Genomic DNA, 6,779 nt, shown 5'->3' with positions numbered 1-6,779 from the left:
CCATGGGATTTTCCAGCCAGGAGTACTGGAGTGGGGTGCCATTGCCTTCTCCGGTAAAACGGATAGGTTGATTCAAAACTCCACGTGGCTCTAAAATTCTAGGATTGTATACACACAGTTCTGGGGAGGTATGCATTTCTCTAGGGTCTTCCCTGGTGTGTCAGTGGTATAGAATATACCTGCAATGCAGCAGAAGTGGGTTCGATCCCTGGGTCAGGAAGATCCCCTAGAGAAGGAAATGGCAATCCACTCCAGTATTCTTGCCTGGGAAATCCCATGGACAGAGGAGGCTGGCAGGCTACAGTTCACAGGGTCGCAAAAGAGTCAGATACAACTTAGCGGCCAAACAACAACATCTCTCTCAGGTTATACAATGGTGGGACATCTCTAGCTATTAGGAGGAAATACGGCCAACTGTTTGCTACCAAGTCCTCTGTCCTTGACTTGAAACCATTCAACCATTCACCCCTTCTCACAGGCTCCTTCTAAGGGTCTTCTGACTAAGTAAAACACAGAAAATTGTAAAATATTTCCTAAAAAATCTTGAAAAAAGCATCATGGAGACTGCGTAAGAGAAAAAAAGTAATACTATTTGTTGAAGATAATGTCTTTGGGAGACTTCCCCTGCCTGTCCAGTGGTTTAAACTTTGTGCTCCCAAAGCAGGGAGCATAGGTTCGATTCCTGGTCAGAAAACTAAGATCTTGCATGTCCCACAACGCAGCCAAAAGAAAAAAAAAGACTGCCTTTAGTACTAGACCTTCAGTCTATTTAGAGCACACGGTAGTGATACCTTGCTTTCATGACTTGTTCAGACGGTCCAGAATGCAGGTTACAAAGGTAAACACCCTTTCAGCAGCCAACTTGGAAGAGACATAAGGGGATTTGTAAGTCAGACTCAGAGCCTGCAGGAATTTGAAAATGTCACCCTGACACTGAAGGGAGAAATTTGATTGTTCTCTACTGCATAGCAATTAAAAAGCTCATCCTTGGAGAAAGACAAGAGGTGGGGCTATATCTTTTTTACATCTATAGAGACTCTCTTAACCTTGGTAGCTGCTCAGTTGGGAAGATATATTTACTTTGGATACGGGAACCAGGAAGAACAGTTCTTGTCATCATTCTCACATTGGCCATATCTTCGTGTATTTTCATCTATATTACTTCCCATGAACAAGCTTTCTTTCTTCCCTTCTTATTCTTTAAGACTTGATTTCTTTGAACAATTTTAGATTCATGGCACAATTGAGTGGAAGGTAAAGAGATTTCCCACATACACCCTTCTCTTACACATACATAGCCTCTTCCGTTATCAACATCCTGCACCAGAGGGGTATATTTGTCACAATCAAACTGACTCATCATTATCAGCCAGAGTCCACAATTTACATTAGGTTTCCCCCTTGGTGTTGTATATTCTTTGGGTTTGGAAAAAATATAACAACATGTATCTGCCATTGTAGCCTCAAAGAGAAAAGTTTCATTGCTTTAAAAATCTTCTGTGTTCTGCCTATTGATCCTTTTTTGCACCCTAATTCCTGGCAATAACTTATCTTTTTACTGTCACTATAATTTTGCCTTTTCTAGAATGTCATATAGTTGGAATTATACAGTATGTAGTCTTTTCATATTTTCTTCTTTCATTTAGTAAAATGCATTTATGTTTTCTCATGTCTTTTCACAGCTTGGTAGCTCATTTTTTTTTTACTGCTAAAAACATTCCATTGTCTTGATATACCACAGTTTATTTATCTCTTCACCTACTGAAAAATATCTTAGTTGCTTCCAAGTTTTAGCGATTATAGATAAAGCTGCTGTAAACACCAATGTGCAAATTTTCATATGGACATAAGTTTTCAGTTTATTTTAGTAAATACCAAGGAGTGTAACTGTTGGATTGTACAATAAGAGTATGTTTAGTTTTGTAAGAAACTGCCAAACTTTCTTCAACTTGTCTGTCCCATTTTGCATTTCCAACAGTAAATGAGAGCTCCTGTTGCTCTACATCCTGGTCAGCATTTGGTGGTGTTATTGTTATAGATTTTGGCTTTCTAATAGGTGTGTAGCTGTGTCTTATTGTTATTTTAATTTTCAGTTCCCTAATATTGCGTAATGTGAAGCATCTTTTCATATGCTTACTTGTCATCTGTATATCTTCTTTGGCAAGATGTATGTTCAGGTCTTTTTCCCATTTTTAAAAAAGTCCATTAGTTCATTTTCTTAATTTTGAGTTTTAAATGTTTTTTGTATATTTTAGATAACAATCCTTTATTATATACATTTTCTGCAAATATTTTCTTCCAGTCTGTGACTTGTCTTCTCATTCTGTTGACATTGTCTTTCACAGAACAGAAATTTTAAATTTTAATGGAGTCCAGCTTATCAGTTATTTCTTCCATTGGTTTTTCTATAAAGTTATTGCCAAACTTAAGAGCAATTAGATTTTCTCCTATGTTATCATCCAGGATTTTTAGAGGTCTACCTTTTGTATTTAGTTCTATGGTCCATTTTGAATTTTGTGAAGGTTGAAGGTCTGAGTCTAGACTTTTTTTTACATGTGGATATTCATTTGTCCCAGAACCATTTGTTGAAAAGATTATCTTTGCTTGTTGTATTGCCTTTGCTCCTTTTTCAAAGATCAGCTGACTGTATTTATGAGAACTGATTTCTTGGTTCTCTACTTTGTTCCATTGATTGATACATTTGTCTCTCTCTCTCTCTTTTTTTTTTTTTTCCTAATACCATACTGTCTTGAATATTGTAGTTGTAGAGTAAGACTTAAATTTAGATAGTACTAGTCCTCTGGCTTTGGTCTTCTCCTTCAGCGTGTGTTGATTATACTGGGTCTTTTACCTCTCCACATGAACTTTAGAATTAATACATCAATACCCACACCAAAAAAACCTTGCTGAATTTTTATTGGAACTGCATTCAACCTATGGATGAAGTTGAAAAGAGCTGGCCTCTTGACAGTATTGAGTCTTTCTATGATAAACATGAGCTGTCTCTTCATTTGTTTAGTCCTTCTTTGATATTTTTATCAGAGTTTTGTGTTTTTCCTTATATAGATCTTACATTTTTGTCAGGTTTATACTTAAGCATTATTTTTTCCAGAGTATTAATGTAAAAGCAGTGTTCTTAATTTCAAATTCTACTTGCTCACTGCTGGTCTACTTGCTCACTAAGGAAGCAAATGACTTTTGTATAATAACTTGTATCTTGTAGCCTTGCTATAATCACTAATTCCAAGAGGTGTTTTTTTTTTTTTAATTAATAGTTGATTCTTTCAGATTGGCTATGTACATAGTCATGTTAACTGAAAAAAAGGACAGTTTCATCTGTACAAATTTATCTACTTTTCATGCCTTATTGCATTAGCAAGGACTTCCAGTATGATGTTGAAAGCAGTCTTAATCTTGATCATAGACAGAAAACTTTGAGTTTCACTATGTATGATGTTAGTTGGTTTTTAGGTGTTCTTTTTCAAGTTGAAGAAGTTCCCCTCTATTCTAGAAAGAGTTTTTATCATGAAAGAGTGTTAAATTTCATCCAATGCTTTTTCTGCATCTATTGATATGATTTTTCTTTTTTCGGCTGTTGATATAATGGATTATGTTAATTGATTTTTGAATGTTGAACAATTCTTGCATACCTGAAATAAACCCCACCTTGTCATGGTATATAATTATTTTTATACTCTGTTAAATTCAATTTGCTAATATTCTGTTGAAGATCTATACATCTATGTTCATGAGAAATATGGGTCTGTAGTCTTCTTTGTATTTCTCTGGTTTTTGTATTAGTGTAATGCTGATCTCATAAAGTAAGTTAGTATTCCCTTTGCTCCTATTTTCTAGAAGAGATTGTAAAGAATTAATGCAATTTCTTCCTTTGAAGGTTTGTAGAATTCACTATTGAATCTATCTGGACCCCAACATTTTAAAAAAACATTTACTGAAGTATTTATGAATTCACACTCAGGCACAAGAAATAATACAGACAGATCCCAGGTGCACTTTACCCTGTTCCCCACAATGACATATCTTGCAATACTACAGTGCAATATATCAACCAAGATATTATCATCTACTCACCTCTCTTATTCTTATTTCCCATTAATGTGGGAATCTAGTATTTAGTATACAATTGTATCTCATGTGTAAGCTTGTTATTGAGTACCATAGTAAAAATATAGAAAAGCCCAGATTTCATATTTTCTGCTGTAGTTTGGATACAACACTGCTAAGTGATAGAAACTCACTGAACATGTATCAATACATTAACTTAGGGGATTACAACTCAAAGGTGTTCTCTAGGGTCTCCTTTATACTATTGTCCCTAGAACTGACCCCTGTGCCATTGCAAGGGACGATGGTTGATGGACTTATTTCTGCATTAGAGTCTCTGTATTCAGTCTCTTGTACATGTCCAATAGACATCACATTTTAACTATTAGAAGCTGATGAACATGACATAGCCTCCTCCCCTGATGAAATTATCTATACACAGTTACAGGATTGGGAGATGGTACTTAATCCATGACAGTCAATACAACAACTGTTCAACTTCATGTTTACCTTGATTTCTGAGCTTCTAAGATATAGTTAGGTCTACACAGTGCATTGATGGTTTAGAGGAAAAAGTAACATATAATATAGTTTATTTATCCATTAAACAAATTTTGAGAGATGATTATGTGTCATTTTTGATAGGATGACAAAAGTAAACAAGGATTTTTGCCATAAAAAAGGTGTGTACTAATGAGGGAAATATAACACATAAATTTGATTAGTTCTCTTTCCCACTACTTCATTTCATAGCTTTTTGCCTTAAGCCAAGCAAACTACCCATGCACTAGCCACCAAACTCATACGGTTTCCCTGCCTCTGCCTTTGTTCACAGTGTTTTCACTGATTGGCCTCCTCTGGATTCTTATGACCATTTCTTTCTTCAAACCAACATCAAATGCTAACTTCTCCATGAACTTTCCTGATCCCCCAAATCAGTGTGATCTTTCTCCTTTCTAAGGTCCTTTATATTGGTTTTATATGTCATACTTTGTATTTGAGTTATTTATCTCTATGTCTGGGATCTCCAGCAGATATGATCTGTGAAGGCAGGATGTATGTTCAGGAAGCTGAGGATACATGGCCTACCAAATGCAATCATATTTTGATAGAGCATGGTTAATTTTCATAGCAACTGTTACTCCTATTTCCCCTGCTTCCTCTCTATATATGAAAATAAAAATGTGGTTGTGCTGCAAATATTTGACATGGACTTTAGAAAATATGAGCCAAAAGCACAGAACAACACAATATTCTTATGTTTTTTCCTAGTATTTGTTTTATGATTCTGCAAGCATTCTCTGACTTCCTGTGCAAAGATAATTCTCCTAGTTTCTAAGCAAGATTCCCTTAGGAATTAAAAGGTTGGGTAATATTCTGCTAGGGAATACCAGAGCTAGAGCTACCTTAGGGATTATTTAGTTCAATCAACTTGTTTTAAGTGTGGGGAAATTGAGGCTTGGAAGGAGAATGAGGCTTGCTCGAGGTCACAAAGTGACTTGGGGCCAAGCTGGATGTAGAACATGGGTCTCTTGGAGGTTACTACAATTCTCTGTCTATATACAAGGGCAATTTGCTAAACTGACCCTGCTCTTACTCAATACTCTGTCTGAAGTTTTTGTCCAAAATGAGCCTCAGTTCAGTTCAGTTGCTCAGTCATGTCCGACTTTTTGCGACCCCATGGACTGCAGCAGGCCGGGCTTCCCTCTCCTTCACCATCTCCTGGAGCTTGCTCAGACTCATGTCCAACAAGTCAGTGATGCCACCCAACCGTCTCATCTTCTGTCACACCCTTCTCCTCCCACCTTCAATCTTTCCCAGCATCAGGGGCTTTTCCAGTGAATCAGTTCATTGCATCAGGTGGCCAAAGTATGGAGCTTCAGCTTCAGCATCAGTCCTTCCAATGAATATTCAGGACTGATCTCCTTTAGGATGGACTGGTTTGATCTCCTTGCAGTCCAAGGGACTCTCAAGAGTCTTCTCCAACACCACAGTTCAAAAGCATCAATTCTTCCATGCACTAGCGAAGCACTGGATCCTCCAGAAAGCAATTCTTCGGCACTGGAGAAGAGAATTGCAAACCACTTCAGTATTCTTGCCTTGAGAATCCCATGAACAGTATGAAAAGGCAAGATGAGCCTAGGCCATTATAAGCATTACAACAGGACCACCAAAAGCCTTGCTAAAGATAACATTTGTCCAACTTTACATGAAATTGAAGAATTCTGTAATGAGAGACACAGCTGGACCCAATGTGTCACCAAGAGCTCCAGAGGAAGTACATGGTGACCAACACAAGCCCAAGCCCAAAGACAAGAGCCAGAGTTGGTAGGGGATTATGTCTTTAGAGTGATAGACTCCTAGAGCTGGCAGAACCTTGGAAATTATCCAGAAGAGAAAGCAACACTGCAACATGAGGTATGGGGATCTTGTTTTCTAGAAACAGCCCTGTTATTTACCTGTTGTGTAACATTAGGCAAGTTCTTCCCCTTCTCTAGTCTTCAGTTTCCAAGTGTACAAAATGAACATGTTGGGTTAGATGAAACACAAGGTACTTTTCAATCTGATACTTTTCTGTTCTAAAGTTTGACAGGAGACAGAAAAGAAGCTTACAGAGGTTTGGTAGCTTGCCTAAGGTGACACAGTGCGTTGGTGGCGAGCAGTGACCCAAGTCCAGGTCATCATTCTACCTACTGCCCCACATGGCTAGAGCC

The sequence above is a fragment of the Bubalus bubalis genome, chromosome 1 (genome assembly GCF_019923935.1).
Source record: "Bubalus bubalis isolate 160015118507 breed Murrah chromosome 1, NDDB_SH_1, whole genome shotgun sequence".
NCBI classification, from domain to species: Eukaryota; Metazoa; Chordata; class Mammalia; order Artiodactyla; family Bovidae; genus Bubalus; species Bubalus bubalis.
The sequence above is the reverse complement of the archived record's forward strand: the minus strand, read 5'-3'. Positions refer to the sequence as shown.